We start from the raw sequence: 16855 nt of genomic DNA, 5'->3' as shown, positions 1-16855 counted from the left end.
TCGGTGAGAAAGGGGAGCGACGTTGCTAAGACGGAATTGTATTAAGTGCGGGGACGGTGCTGCGATAGCTAGGGTTCCCGGAGAGTGACCTATCTCAAGGGTCAGGAATGCTTCCTGGTGCGGCGCTAAGTCCGTGCCTTGGCCGGCAGGGGGTTGCTTGGCGAGGTCATCACGTACTTCTCTCCTCTCGCCCTCGCTCCCCTTTCTGCTCTACGTCCTCGGGTCCCGGCCCTCGAGCGAGTCTCAACCGTCGCTGGTATGCCAGGTCGCGATGCCATGGACAAGGCCAGATGGTGAGGGCTGGAGAACTAGTAGGAGCCCTGAGTCGTGGTGCTCAGGCACCCCCCATTTAACGCACAAGCGGCTTGCATGGACGGGAGTAAAGAAGACTCCGTGAGGGACTCGCATGACGACGCTCCTGGGGAGACCCTGCGGGCTCATCACAGAAGAAACAAGAGTTCGTCGCGACAAACGACGGTTAGCCGTTAGTTGCCTTGGAGAGGTGGCGAGGCACGAAAGGCCTGGCGAGGTGTGTTGGTCCACTCGTGATCCAGCTCGGGACTCACGGGGCCCTACCCCAAGGCGGGTTGCGCCTGGCCCTGGGCCTTATCTTGGTGAGGGCCGGAGAGCCGGTAGGAGCCCTTAGTCGCGATGCTCAGGCACCCCCCCTTTAACGCGCAAGCTGGGTTAGATGTCAAAACTCTACGTCCTCGGGTCCCGCCTCTCGGGCTGGTCTCAGCCGTCGCTGGTATGCCGGGGCGTGATGTCGTGGGCAGACCAGAGGGTGAGGGCCGGAGAGCCGGTAGGAGCCCTGAGTCGCGATGCTCAGGCACCCCCCTTTAACGCGCAAGCTTGCGACATCCAAGAAGAAAAAGGTACCATGAACAGACACCAAACAACAAGCATGACGGGTCGAAAACATGGCCCTAAGATAAATGCAAGAGGGGTACATGCCACTGGGTCTGACCCGAGCGGCTTGGGGATAATGCAGCCCGAGGGGCGCCCCCAGCAGAGTGAGCTAAGAACATGAAATAAAAGAGATACACGCCACGGGGATGGACCCACACGGCCTAGGAATAGTGCAGCCCTGAAGGCGCTCCCAGCTGGAAATGAACTAGAAAGATGTCACCTTATGACGCTGAAGACGAAGGGGTGTTGATGCAGTAGACTCGGTGGGCTGCGGGGGGAGATCCTAATGAGCCCCCAGGCCCTGGGGCCTCGGGAGGCTCCGGAGGCACTGGTGGCTCCTTGCGGACCGTCTCCATCTCCTCCAGGGCTACGGAACACCTGACCTCTTGAGCCTCCAGGATGGCCCTTATGATGCGCTGGTACGCAGTAGCTGCGTTCGGCAAGCCGTAAGGCATGCGAACGTAGCTGTGAGGTGGACCCTCACAGCATCCCACTCGCGAAGGCCAGAAGCTCCCCTGAGACGGGGCCTGGTTGAGCCCTGGTATGTCGATGCAGACGCGCAGCCCACCATACTCGCCTGGATGGGGGGCCACAGCGGGTAAGCGGCGGCTGCCTCTCACGACCCTTGACTCCTGTATCTCCTGGATGGCCTTGCTGACGAATTCCTGAGGGTTTGGCCCTCCTTGACTTGCTCCTTCTTGATGGAAACGTGCTTTGAAGCACGCCTCCACATGGTGCCCAAGCGCCTCCCTCATGACCTTGGCGAGGTCGACGGCACTCCAGGGGAGAGCCCCCGAGCCGTGCCTGAGGAGGGCGCCGGGCGCGCTTCTCTATGCGATGGAAGGAGGTTCCCCCTGAGCAGACACGGGCCCAAAGGGTCCTACCTCCTGAGGGGCCGGGCCGGTCGATGTCTTCTTCTTCTTGGGGGCGGCCTCAGGAAGCCTCCTACTTCCGTGATCCGGGTCTTCCAGTGATGCGGCCTGAAAGGCTCTCTCCAGGGAGCAAACTGCGTCTCTCTCTTCGCAGGGCACCATGATGACTCCGCCACTTCCTGGTATCTTGAGGATGTTGTAGCCGTGGTGGTTTACAGCCATAAACTTGGCCAGTGCCGGGTACCCGAGGATGGCGTTGTACGGCAGGAAAATGTGGGTGACGTCGAAATCAGTGAGCTCAGTGCGGTAGTTGTCGCGTGCCCCGAAGGTGACAGGGAGGCAGACCTGCCCAATTGGGACCGTGGAGCCGTCGGTGACTCCGGAGAAAGGCTTGGTTGGCTGAAGCTGACTGTAGGGTACTTGGAGATTGTTGAATGTTTCCACGGACAGGACGTTGAGCCCTGCTCCGCCATCGATGAGGGTCCTGGTGACTAGCAAGTTGCTGATGATTGAGGAACAAAGCATCGCGAGGACTCCGGCTGTGGCCGCGCACTTGAGCTGATCCGCTGAGCTGAACGTGATGGCACACGCCGACCACCTGAGCGGGCGCGTGGCCTCGAGCTTGGGGAGGACTGCATTCACTTCACGGGCGAACTGCTTGAAGATGCGCTGAGAGGCTGGGGCTTGGGCTTCGCCTAGGATGCAGGCGATCGCACGTGGTTCCTGGAAGCCCCCAGTCCCCTCGTCCTGATGATGGTCCTCATTTCTTCTTGGCTGCGGCAGTAGCGGAGGGAGGCCTGCGTTACCTTGCGGGCGATCCTCGCGAGGCTGATCCCTCCAGCCTCCCTCACGAGGCGGGTCCTGCCAGCGATCCTCGCGAGGTTGGTCGCGCCACCCTTGACGTGGGCCGCGGTCTTCCCAGCATCCTGCGTTCCTTCCTCCTCCTCGTCCGTAGCCCCGGTCACTGCGGTCGGGACACCGGCCAGTCCGTCCTTCACGCACGGCCCGGAGCTCTTGGCATTCATTGGTGTTATGGGTGTGGAGGTCATGGTACACGCAGTACCGACTGCCCTTGGAGGATTCGGGCTGATCTCTGCCCCGCTTGGTGTCTGGTTCTGCCGCGAGCACGACAGCCCCCTTGCGCTTCACTTCCTTGGCCTTGCGCTTCTTCTCTTCAGGGTCTGCGGCAGGCAACTCGTGGAGGGATAGACGCCCTTCTTCAGCCCTGGCGCACTTGGTCGCCAGGTTGAACAGCTCCAAGGAAGTGCACAGATCTTCATGCATTGCAAGCTCCTCCTTCATTTTGATGTTGAGCACGCGGTCAGAGAAGGCTGAGATGATGAACTCCTCGGTCACCTTGGGAATCTTGAGCCGCGCGTTGTTGAAGCACTGGATGTACTTCTGCAGGGTTTCCCCTTGTTGCTGCTTGATGCGGCGCATGTCGCTCACGACAGGTGGCCGGTGGCGAGTACCCTGGAAGTTGGCAATGAAGCGGGTGCGCATCTCATCCCAGGAGAAGATCGTGCCTGGGGCCAGGTTCAGAAGCCAGGTGAGGGCCCCATCCTTGAGAGCCATGGCAAACCAGTTCGCCATGACCTTCTCGTCTCCGTTGGCAGCCTCGATGCCCAGCTCGTAGAGCTGGAGGAACTCTGCAGGGTCAGCCGTGCCGTCGTAGCGAGGAGGCAGGTCCGGCTTGAACTTGCCGGGCCACGCGACAGTGCGTAGCTCAGTGGTGAAGGCGCGGCAGCCCGCTGTGGCCACAGGAGGCCTTGGAGGACGAAGGGCTCGGTCCTGCAGGTCCCCGTGCGCCGCAGCTGGGTGCAGCGTGGGGTCTTGACGTGCTGGAGCAGGAGCGTGGTCAGGACGAGCCGGAGCAGGGAGCGCTCGGGCAGCTTCTCGAGGGCGAGGGACCTCTTGGCAGCTCTGCTCCTGCCGCGCTGGTTCCTGATGGGGCGGGTTCCGCCCAGTGGCCGCGCGCCTCGGAGCCAGGGCGCCTTCTTGAGGGGGAGGCGGCTGAGGCGCCCCAGGAGCTTCATTGCCCGCGCATGGCGGGGCGCGGTGCAACGAGAAAGATGGCGCGGCGGAGCCCCCAGCGGCGCGGACGAGTTCGGTGACTCGGTCGAGCCATTCTTCGTAGACGTCATCGACGGGGCGGTAGCGCAGGAGCTCGTTTGCCGCGATGAGCGCAGCTCGAGCCTCCATGGCCGTGCGGGGTGCGCGGGACGAAGAACCAGTGGGGGTGAGCGAGCGCGTAGCGGTGCGGTCGTCTCGCCTCATGGAGGGGTGCTGGGACGATGCTTGTTGCTCGTTCCCCGTCGAGCCGGTGGCGGCGTTGACGGCAGGCGACGGGGAACGACGAGGGCGCCCGCCGACGGGAGCCGTCTGGGCGATGCAGGAAACGAGGGCGGCTCGGCGCTCGGCGCGAACCCGGCGTGCGTCAGACATGGTCGCGACGGTCGGAGAAGAACATGTCGACGGAAGACGAATTCCGGAGCACCGCTACCTGGCACGCCAAATGTTGGATTTAGGGTTCCGGCAGACCCTTGAGGTTCGAACACTGGGGTGCGCGCGGAGGTTTCGCCTTCTACCTACCTGTTCCTCACCGAATCGCTAAGGTCTAAACTACGAGAAGAACAACGCAAGAGACACAGGGTTTATACTGGTTCAGGCCACCATTGTGGTGTAATACCCTACTCCAGTGTGTGGCGTGGTGGATTGACTCTTGGGCTGATGATGAACAATACAAGGAAGAACAGGCTCGCGAGGGTCTGTTCTTGCGGTGGTGTTGTCCCTTTGGAGGGGTTGATTCTAGCTGCCTATCTTATCTCCAGATTCCTATCCAGATCCCTCTACCTTGTGGGTGGCTAGTCCTATTTATAGGCGGAGGCCCTGGGCCTCTTCCCAAATATTGAGCGGGAAGGGCGCCAACAATTGGCCAATTTGAAGGGGAACATCTAGTACACTTATCTTGACTAAAGTTGGTCCTCGCCTGTCAAATGCTTTGGTGGTGACGCCGACTTGGGCTCCACGGTGACCTCCATCCTGCCGTTGGACTCGTCTTGGTCTTGTTGCACCGAAATGGATGCCTTTGCTTGATGCCCTCGCCTGCGCTCGCTCCCCTTGCACCAAAGAGGAAAGAAGGACACTGCGCGGGCTGGCGCCCGGCTGGCGCCCTTGGTCGTCATGGCTTGCTTCATGGGCACCTTGTGAGGTACCCCGCCTTGAACTCTCCGCCTCCTCGTGAGCCAGCCTGACGAGGCCGTGCCTGAGGAAGCTCCTTGTCGTTCGCCTCGCGAGGCTTGGCCCCTCGCGAGGGTCTTGAGCTTGGGTTGATGAAGATGGGCCGTGCTGGGCCCCCTTTGAGCCACGCCGCAGGCCGCAGGCAGGCAAGTCTGGGGACCCCCGTTCCCAGAATGCCGACATAAGCCAACAATATGATTTAATATCACAAGTATGATCTATTTCATATTTTGATATTTTCAGAGCCTTGGTTATAAACCAGGCTTTGTATTGGGCATTATGACCTGTCCGGCGGTAAACCGCTAGGACAACTTCTTTTTATGCAGACATAAGGATTGGATGAAATTATCAAGGTATATAAGCAAGCTTAAGCAATAATCATGGCAGATCAAACAATGTCATGAAGCAGTGCACGATGGCCGCACATCAAAGTGTTCCAAGTAGCCTATTACAAGGCACTTTGATGCCCAAAATAATGATTGTTTGTTGCATAGAACACAGTCTGTGGAAATTAAACCGGCCGATGGTCTACGATTTGTCACTAGGTTAACGTGAAGTTGACGGATCATCTTGCACCGGTTCACCCTCCTCCTCCCCATCCACTGGCTGGAAGTCAATGTTTGCCCAGTCAATTCCAGACTATGCTCGGAAGACAGCTTCATCACTTATAAGATCTGACGGTTCAATGTCAGGGGCATAAGTATGCTTACGGATTGGTGGGATTAGATTCTGCACTTCATTCACAAATGCATCAATCCGTTTGTTATCTGTATCATAGTTGGACCAATGGATAGACAAGTCAATTTCTTCGGCCAATCTGCTCGCAAGAGGGCGCATCTCCTTCGTCAAAGCTTTAAGGGCATCATTGTCAAAGTCTGACCCGTCTACTATTTGGCTAGGATAGCCATTTCCAATGTCCTCTGGATCAAGATCAGCTATCCATGCTTTGGCCCGAGTGAGTGCACATAAAGCGTCGGCCCTTGTAGCAGATGTCTTCAATTCTTCCAGCTGAGCAGGAGTCATGGATAGTCTGGCTAATGTATCCTTGATCAAGGTTGGCGGTGGTTTATTGTATGAGGCTGTGCGGATGACCCGTTGAGCACCGGTATACAACTGCTCTATCAATGTGTAGGCATCCTTCAACTTTTTCCGCATATCTGAGCCAAGATGAGCAATACGACTACCTACAACGGTTTAAGAAATTACTGTTAAACTGGCATGATCAAAGATGTTTCCTAAAAAGCTGAAGAAGATTACTTACCAAAGATAGCAGAAGTCGTCGCATCGATTTGCCGCTTTAAGCCACTCAGCTCTTCTGCTACCGGTTTAAGTGCCGCTTCAGCATCTTTAGCCCGTTTCAGCAAAGCGGCCTTTTCAGTCTCCTAGCCTTCCCGCTCGTTCTTGAAGCTATCCTTCAATTGTTCCATGGACGTCAAAGCGGCCTTCAAATCATCTGTGGCTTTTGAGGTTGCAGCTTGCTGGGACTTAATGTTTTCCTGGAGGTCGGCAATTTGGGCATCCTTGCTGGTTAGGTCAGCCTGCAAAAGGCAGATATTAAAATGGTAATACTTTTTCAAAGTCCCAAGCAAATAACAAGTTATACACTTGGCACTTGGGGGCTAATGCACATTGTTTCTTTCAAGATGATATTTTAAAGTCCCAAGGCTCAATACAAGTATTCATCTTGGCACTTGGGGGCTAATGCTTATTTGATCACATAAACCGATTACGAAGGAGCTCAACAAGGATAAGCTTTGCAACAGAAAAGTACCGGTTCATCTTGAAGAGATAAACCGGCCCTTGGGGGCTACACAGTTGAGGTTTTCTCATTACAAGTACCGGTTCATCTTGAAGAGATAAACCGGCCCTTGGGGGCTACACAGTTGAAGTTTTCTCATTACAAGTACCGGTTCACCTTGAAGAGATAAACCGGCCCTTGGGGGCTACCCTCAAGTTAATATCAAGCAAGAAAAGAAAGTTTTAAGAAGCATTTGAGCAAGTACCTCATATTGCTCCTTCATCAAGTTGACTAAACCGGCTTCATGGTCATGACTCGAGTACAGGCGGTTTAGAAATCCAGACTGGAGTTCTTGAGCATTGAGGTTAGCACAGTTGGACAAGTCTGTTTTCCACTTGCCCTTGCCCATAGCAGCAAATTCCTCCTTGGCAGTATGCTTTGCTAAAACAACCGGATTACCAGGAACTGTATGACCAGTGCCAGTAATAATAACATCATCATCGCCACCTTTGGCTAGGCTAGGCGGATTGTTAGTATCTTTGGCTTGGCTTGGCGGATTACCTTCATCCCTGGTTGGACTTGGCGGATCAGCTGGCTGGTTCAAAGTATTACTCTCATCCGGTTCAACAAAAGTATCTTGAACCAGAGGTACTGGATGTTCTTGAACAACATCGGCATCCCAGTCATGAGGTTCAGGGGTCTTCTCCGGTTCAACAGTTTGATTATCATCAGTTGGAACAATGAATTTGGCTTTCTTGCTAAGCCTGCCTTTGGCATTGAAAAAAGCAAAGTACAGGCGTTAGTACAGTAAACCGGAGCAGCATATAAAAAGTAAGTCTGTTACTCTTACCGAGGAACGGTCTTGAGAGGAGGCATCTGTGTGGTCGATGAGTCGCTAGAGGAGGAATTGGAAGTTCCCTGATAATTCAAATCAGACGGATTAAGAGGATATTGAAAGCAACCCACCTTGGGATAAGATGTATTGGAAGTACAAGAGACCTCTGGTCGATGTTTTCCAACCGGCATATCTGGTAAACCGGAGGAATTGTTGGCCACTATGCCGGGTAGTACGACGGGCTTCATGTTGCTGTGTCTTCAAAGGAAAGTATGGATCCAAATGAGCGTGAGGATGTGAAAGTTTTACTTTCAGGATTGCGCGACGGAGTTTTTGTACCGGCACATGATTTGAATCAGAGGAAAGAGAAATTACCTCTACATGGTCCGCACGGCTGGCCTCCGCATCATCCTGATAATGGTCATTGTCAATAAGGTGCATGGAAAGTGAACCAAGTGAATCAAGTTCTACCTCTGCGTCTGAGTCATCAACGTCTTCGGCCGGATCAGAGGATTGGGCGGTTCTATTCTTGGTAGATTTCTTGGTAACCTTGGAGTTAGCACGGGGCGCTCTCACCGGTTTGTCTTGAGCTTTGGCCAGTTTGTCCTGCGCTTTCCTCTTCTAAAATGGATCATTGCTTTGCAAAGGTAAACAGAAAGGCTGTCAGAAAGTGTCAAAAGGGCAGATTAAAACAGGAAAAATTCAACTCTTACAACTGGCGGTTTATTGAGAGCACAGAATGGAGGAAGCCCAGTTTTGCTGCATTCAGCTACCGGTTCATCCTGCATCTTTTTGACGCACTCAGTAATCTCGACATCAGTCAATTGAATGTCAATATAACATTGAGGGTCTTTCACATCTCCTGTGTACTCGCACATTAAACCGGTACTATGGCTCAAAGGCAACCCAGCAACGGACAAGGTCGACAGCGGTCAAACTATTTGCCATAAAAGCCCGGACCTTAGAGATCTGTGTGGCATATTTCATTTGCTCCTTGGCAGTCAGACGTTGAGGTAGTGGATGGTCATTACTAAGCCGGTGAGCACTGTAACCCGACAGACGATTTTCATCAACAGGAGCAGTGTTCCGGCAGTAGAACCACGTCTGATTCCAATCTTTGGGGTGGCTGTGATGTTTGGCATGTGGAAAATTGACTTCTTTCCTTTTCTGAATTGACACCCCGCCAAGTTCAATGTTGGGGCCATCGGTGAATTCAGTTCGGCGGTTCAAGTGGAAGAAGTCTCTAAATAGTTCAAAAGTTGGTTCTGCTTGCAGATAAACTTCACAAAATACTTGGAAGTTGCAAATGTTGGACACATAGTTTGGTCCAATATCTTGAGGGTGGAGTTGGAAACTGGCAAGTACATCACAGAAGAATTTTGATCCGGGAGGGCTAAACCCTCGATCCAGATGCTGCATAAACACAAGCACTTCTCCCTCTTGAGGTTCAGGAAGATTTTCAGTACCAGGGACTCTTGAGTGAATGACCTCCTTCTTGGCTAAGGCGCCAGTCACAACATATCCAGTAAGTTGCTCTTCTTTAATCCGGGAGGGAACCCAATTACAAGAAGAGAACTATTTGGCCATTTTTGATGACAAGATGCAAAGGAAGTTCAAGTACCGGTTCACGGTTCAAGATTGATATGCATAAACCGGTGTCAAACCGGGGGATTTAATCAAAGCATATATACAAGTTAAACCGGATACTTATGTTCAGGTAAAAGATGGCGGTTTAAGTGAGGGCTAATGGTACCTGGCGGGTTATTAGTGTCTAAGAGTTAAACCGCCTACATTGGAAGAAGCAGATCTGAAATTTACTAAGTACTGAAGAAACAGGTTTTACAAGATGGTGTTATAGTTTTGGATCTACCGCGGTTCAGTAAAGAAAATTTTCTGAGCCCTAAAATGGCGACGGCAGAACACCAAATGTCCAGATGGGATCTGTCCAGGGAAAAAGAGATACTATGGCAAGGTAAACTAAAGCTACAACTTCGGCCGCAAAAGGAAGATGACAAGCTCATCTAGACTTAATAAGACAGTAATGGAGATGAAGGGGGCCTAATGTTGGGGATATGCCTACTGAGTTAAACCGCCCAGGAGGGGCCGGGTTAACTCACAAGGCGTCCTGTGCAAGAGCCCGTGAAGATGAAGGCTATGGCGCTTTAACCATGAAGACTTAGAGGCCCAGAGCCCGATGGCGGATTAGGGCCCATAGGGGTGAACCGCCATAGATGTGTAACTTGTGTTGTAAGTCAGGGAAAGGAGAAACCGAGCCGGACTTGTATGATCCGGCCTCGGCATTCTATAAACCGGCCCGGGCATAAACCTGTGTATATATAGGGATGACCCGACGGCGGTTCAGGGACAAGAAACAACAACTCGAGAGCCAGGCATAGCATATTTGCTCCCTGGTAATCAAGACCACATCAAGAACACCCCAACTGGATCATAGGCTTTTACCTTCACCGCAAGGGGCCGAACCAGTATAAACTCCATGTGTCCTTTGTCTGGTTTAACCCCTCTAAGCTAACCCGTTCGCGATGGCTCCATGACTAAGTCCTTTCTCTAGGACATCTGACGTGATAATTCCACGACAAGCCTCCAAGATCTCGCCGAGCCTGGAGCAGGGCTACAGCATCTGGCCGCCGCCACCGCTGATCTAGATGAGGTTGGTGCCAACCTCTGGTAGCCCAATGTTGATGATGGCGTTAGCTGCAGGGGCACGTGTAGATAGGACTCCTTGAAGCTTTTCCCTTTTGTTTCCTGCGAAGAATCGAGAGGTACCCCACGGGGGCGTGTAAAGAGTCGGCAATATCTTTTGTCGATATTATCCTTATCATAAATTCGTGCATGTACGTGTCCCGTTCCGGCTCGGTTTTCCCTTTCCAACCCCGCGACGGCTTGGTGCTCTATGCCGACAGGTCCCGGTCCCCAGGCAGGTTTCAGCCATCGCTAGTATGCCAGGTCGCGATGCCGTGGTGAAGTCCAGGAGGTGAGCGGCCCGAGGTTCAGTAAGAGCTCCTGAGACGCGATGCTCAGAAGGTCCCCTTTAGCACCCAAGCGACCGCCGAGAGGCAGGAAAGGGAGGCTACGTCGCCGCAGCGGGGTAACACGAGTGAGAATCCTATGCTGGAGCGATTGGTTGACCCGAGCATGAAACTTATCTTGGCAGTCTAGGGTCGGTCCCTCGTGATGCGCCAGATTCGTGTGTAGGTGTCCGTAGCATAGCTAGGCAAGGCCATACGGGCCTCCCCTTCTTCTCTATGTTCTCCTTTGTGCTCTATGTCCTCAGGTCCCGGCCCTTGAGCGAGCTCAGCCGCCGCTGGTATGCCAAGTCGCGATGCCGTTGTCAAGGCCAGGGGGTGAGGGCTGGAGAGCCAGTAAGAGCTCCTGAGTCGTGATGCTGAGGAGACCCCCTTTTAACGCGCAAGCGGATTGCATGGGAGAAGAGGGAGCCCGTGGTACTGCCCGTCGTTGTCCTCAGGAGGTTCCTGCAAATTAGCATGAGGAAGGGCACAGATTTCCATTATGATTGCCGAGCAGCCACGGATTGCTTCGACAGAGAATGGAGGCACTGAGGGCCTGATGAGGTGGCACGCGCGGCGGAGCTCGGCCGCTCAGATTTGTCGATGTTGCAGGGACGGACCCGAGCACAAGCGTCGTGCTAGAGTGAGACTCTTTCAGGGTAGGTGACAATCAAGCAAGTGATAGTCATAGATAGACTAAGCATGGAAACAAACTGGCTTAGGTAAATGCAGGGAAGATACATGCCACTAGGCCAGGCCCGAGCGGCTTGGGAATGATGCATCCCGAGAGGCGCCCCCAGCAAGGTAAGCTAAAGACATAGGAAAGGGATACATGCTGCAGGCACGGACCCATGCGGCCTGGGATTAATGCCTGGTTCAATACCCTACGGAAAGTAGTTGTGGGCGTATTGAGCTAGGTCTATTACGTAGATTCTTGAGTTGTGGACGGACACAAAGTAGTTGTGGGCGTTGATTTTGTTCAATATGCTTTACTAGTCCAATCTTGTTTCGACGGTATTGTGGGATCAAGCGGCCTGGACCGACCTTACACGTACACTTACGTGAGACAGGTTCCACCGACTGACATGCACTTGGTGCATAAGGTGGCTAGCGGGTGCCAGTCTCTCCCACTTTAGTCGGAACGGATTCGATGAAAAGGGTCCTTATGAAGGGTAAATAGCAATTGACATATCACGTTGTGGTTTTTGCGTAGGTAAGAAACGTTCTTGCTAGAAACCCATAGCAGCCACGTAAAACATGCAAACAACAATTAGAGGACGTCTAACTTGTTTTTGCAGGGTATGCTATGTGATGTGATATGGCCAAGAAGAATGTGATGAATGATATGTGATGTATGAGATTGATCATGTTCTTGTAATAGGAATCACGACTTGCATGTCGATGAGTATGACAACCGGCAGGAGCCATAGGAGTTGTCTTAATTTATTGTATGACCTGCGTGTCATTGAACAACGCCATGTAATTACTTTACTTTATTGCTAACCGGTAGCCATAGTAGTAGAAGTAAGAGTTGGCGAGACAACTTCATGAAGACACGATGATGGAGATCATGATGATGGAGATCATGGTGTCATGCCGGTGACGATGATGATCATGGAGCCCCGAAGATGGAGATCAAAAGGAGCAAAATGATATTGGCCATATCATGTCACTATTTGATTGCATGTGATGTTTATCATGTTTATGCATCTTATTTGCTTAGAACAACGGTAGTAAATAAGATGATCCCTTATTAAAATTTCAAGAAAGTGTTCCCCCTAACTGTGCACCGTTGCGAAAGTTCATCGTTTCGAAGCACCATGTGATGATCGGGTGTGATAGATTCTTTCGTTCACATACAACGGGTGTAAGCCAGATTTACACACGCGAAACACTTAGGTTAACTTGATGAGCCTAGCATGTACAGACATGGCCTCGGAACACAAGAGACCGAAAGGTCGAGCATGAGTCGTATAGTAGATACGATCAACATGAAGATGTTCACCGATGATGACTAGTCCGTCTCACGTGATGATCGGACACGGCCTAGTTGACTCGGATCATGTAATCACTTAGATGACTAGAGGGATGTCTATCTGAGTGGGAGTTCATGAGATGAACTTAATAATCCTGAACATAGTAAAAAGATCTTTGCAAATTATGTCGTAAGCTCGCGCTTTAGTTCCACTGTTTAGATATGTTCCTAGAGAAAATATAGTAGAAAGTTGACAGTAGTGTTTATGCGGACAGTAGAAAGCTTATGTCCTTAATGCATCGCTCAGTGTGCTGAACCCCAAACGTCGTCTGTGGATGTTGCGAACACCGGACATACACGTTTTGATAACTACGTGATAGTTCAGTTAAATGGTTTAGAATTGAAGCACCAAAGACGTTTTTCGAAACATCGCGGAACATATGAGATGTTTCGAGGGCTGAAATTGGGATTTCAGGCTCGTGCCCACGTCAAGAGGTATGAGACCTCCGACGATTTTCTTAGCATGCAAAGTAAGGGAGAAAAGCTCAATCGTTGAGCTTGTGCTCAGATTGTCTGAGTGCAACAATCACTTGAATCGAGTGGGAGTTGATCTCCCAGAAGAGATAGTGATGTTTCTCCAAAGTCATTGCCACCAAGCCGCTAGAGCTTCGTGATGAACTATAACAAATCAGGGATAGATATGATGATCCTTGAGGTATTCGCGATGTTTGACACCGCGAAAGTAGAAATCAAGAAGGAGAATCAATTGTTGATGGTTGGTGAAACCACTAGTTTCAAGAAGGGCAAGGGCAAGAGGGGATACTTCATGAAACGGCAAATCAGCTGCTACTCTAGTGAAGAAACCCAAGGTTGAACCCAAACCCGAGACTAAGTGCTTCTGTAATAAGGGGAACAACCACTGGAGCAGGATTACCCTAGATACTTGGTAGATAAGAAGGCTGGCAAGGTCGATAGAAGTATATTGGATATACATTATGTTAATGTGTACTTTACTAGTACTCCTAGTAGCACCAGGGTATTAGATACCGGTTCGGTTGCTAACTGTTAGTAACTCAAAATAAAATCTACGGAATAAACGGAGACTAGCTAAAGGTGAGCTGACGATACGTGTTGGAAGTGTTTCCAAGGTTGATGTGATCAAGCATCGCACGCTCCCTCTACCATCGAAATTGGTGTTAAACCTAAATAATTGTTATTTGGTGTTTGCGTTGAGCATAGACATGATTGGATTATGTCTATCGCAATACGGTTATTCATTTAAGGAGAATAATGGTTACTCTGTTTATTTGAATAATACCTTCAATGGTCTAGCACCTAAAAGGAATGGTTTATTGAATCTCGATCGTAGTGATACACATTTTCATGCCAAAAAGATATAAGATAGTAATGATAGTACCACTTACTTGTGGCACTGCCATGTAAGTCATATTGGTGTAAAATGCATGATGAAGCTCCATGTTGCTGGATCTTTGGACTCACTCATTTTTGAAAAGTTTGAGACATGTGAACCATGTCTATTGGTGCATACGCATGAAGAAACTCCATGCAGATGGATCGTTTGAACTCACTTGATTTTGAATCACTTGAGATATGCAAATTATACCACATAGGCAAGATGACTGAAAAAGCCTCGTTTTTCAGTAAAATGGAATAAGATAGCAACTTGTTGGAAGTAACACATTTTGATGTGTGCAGTCCAATGAGTGCTGAGGCATGCAGTGAATATCGTTATGTGCTTACTTCACAGATGATTCAAGTAGATGTTAAGTATATTTACTTGATGAAACACAAGTCTGAATTATTGAATGGTTCAAGTAATTTCAGAGTGAAGTTGAACATCATCGTGACAAGAGGATAAAATGTCTATGATATGATCATAGAGATGAGTATCTGAGTTACAAGCTTTGGCACACAATTAAGACATTGTGGAAATTGTTTCACAACCAATACCGCCTGGAACACCATAGTGTGATGGTGTGTCCGAACATCATAGTTGCACCCTATTGGATATGGTGCGTACCATGATGTCTCTTATCGAATTACCACTATTGTTCATGGGTTAGGCATTAGAGACAACCGCACTCACTTTAAATAGGGCACCACGTAATTCCGTTGAGATGACACCGTATGAACTATGGTTTAGAGAAACCTAAGCTGTTATTTCTTAAAAGTTGGGGGCTGCGACGCTTATGTGAAAAAGTTTCAGGTTGATAAGCTCGAACCCAAAGCGGATAAAATGCATCTTCATAGGACACCCAAAACAGTTGGGTATACCCCCTAATTCAGATCCGAAAGCAATAGGGATTGTTTCTTGAATCACGTCCTTTCTCGAGGAAAGGTTTCTCTCGAAAGAATTGAGTGGGAGGATGGTGGAGACTTGATGAGGTTATTGAACCGTCAAGTGTGTAGGAGGGCACAGGAAGTTGTTCCTGTAGCACCTACACCAATTGAAGTGGAAGTTTATGATAGTGATCATGAAGCTTCGGATCAAGTCACTACCGAACCTCATAGGATGATAAGGACGCGTACTGCTTCGGAGTGGTACGGTGATCCTGTCTTGAAGGTCATGTTGCTAGACAACAATGAACCTACGAGCTATGGAGAAGCGATGGTGGGCCCAAATTCCAACAAATGGTTAGAAGCCATGAAATCCGAGATAGGATCCATGTATCAGAACAAAGCATGGACTTTGGTGGACTTTCCCGATGATCGGCAAGCCATTGAGATAAATGGATCTTTAAGAAGAAGACGGACGTGGACGGTAATGTTACCATCTATGAAGCTCGACTTGTGGCGAAGAGTTTTTCACAAGTTCAAGGAGTTGACTACGATGAGATTTTCTCATCCATAGCGATGCTTAAGTCCGTCGGAATCATGTTAGCATTAGCTGCATTTATGAAATCTGGCAGACGGATGTCAAAACGAGTTTCCTTACCAGTATTCGTAAGGAAAGGTTGTATGTGATATAATCAGAAAGTTTTTGTCGATCCTAAGGATGCTAAAAGGTATGCTGACTCCAGCGATCCTTATAAGGACTGGAGTAAGCATCTCGGAGTTGGAATGTGCGCTTTGATAAGATGATCAAAGATTTTGGGTTTATGCAAAGTTCATGAGAAACTTGTATTTCGAAAGAAGTGAGTGGGAGCACTATAGAATTTCTGATGAGTATATGTTGTTGACATATTTATGATCAGAAATGATGTAGAGTTTTCTGTAAAGCATATAGGGTTATTTGAAAAGTGTTTTTCAATGGAAAACCTGGATTAGGCTACTTGAACAATAAGCATCAAGATCTATAATATAGATCAAAATGCTTAATAATACTTTCAAATGAGCACATACCTTGACATGATCTTGAAGGTGTTCATGATGGATCAGTCAAAGAAGGAGTTCTTGCCTGAGTTGTAAGGTATGAAGTTAAGAGTTAAAGCTCGACCACGACAGAAGAGAGACAAAGGACGAAGGTCGTCCCCTACGCTTCAGACGTAGGCTCTATAGTATGCTATGCTGTGTACCGCACCGAAAGTGTGCCTTGCCATGAGTCAGTCAAGGGGTACAAGAATGATCCAGGAACGGATCATTGGACAGCGGTCAAAAAATTGTCCTTAGAGGAATAAGGAAATGTTTCTCGATTATGGAGGTGCTAAAAAGTTCGGCGTAAAGGGTTACGTCGATGCAAGCTTCAACACCTATCTGAATGACTCTGAGTAGCAAACTGGATACGTATAGTGGAGCAACCATTTGGAATAGCTCCAAGTGGAGCGTGGAAGCAGCATTTACATTATGACATAGAGAATTGCGAAGTACATACGGATCTGAAAGTTGCAGACCCGTTGACTAAAACCTCTCTCACAAGCAAAACATGATCAAACCCCAGAACACATTGAGACTTAATCACATGGTGATGTGAACTAGTTTAGACACTAGTAAACTCTTTGGATGTTGGTCACATGGCGATGTGACCTGTCGGTGTTAATCACATGGCGATGTGAACTAGATTATTGACTCTAGTGCAAGTGGGAGACTGTTGGAAATATGCCCTAGAGACAATAATAAATTAGTTATTATTATATTTCCTTGTTCATGATAATCGTTTATTATCCATGCTATAATTGTATTGATAGGAAACTCAGATACATGTGTGGGTACATAGACAAACACCATGTCCCTAGTAAGACTCTAGTTTACTAGCTTGTTGATCAATAGAAGGTTAGGTTTCCTGACCATGGACATTGGATG

General features: G+C 49.8%; 1 pseudogene; it reads right to left on the bottom strand.

Moving 5' to 3' along the window:
- Positions 1 to 6403: 6403 nt before the first annotated feature.
- The window catches only part of LOC119310354, a 44636-nt pseudogene continuing 34184 nt past the window's right edge, over positions 6404 to 16855 (bottom strand).

Source organism: Triticum dicoccoides, chromosome 5B, assembly GCF_002162155.2.
Source record: "Triticum dicoccoides isolate Atlit2015 ecotype Zavitan chromosome 5B, WEW_v2.0, whole genome shotgun sequence".
In the NCBI taxonomy this organism is placed as follows: Eukaryota; Viridiplantae; Streptophyta; class Magnoliopsida; order Poales; family Poaceae; genus Triticum; species Triticum dicoccoides.
Note: the sequence above shows the minus strand (reverse complement) of the source record. Positions and strands in the feature narration are given on the sequence as shown.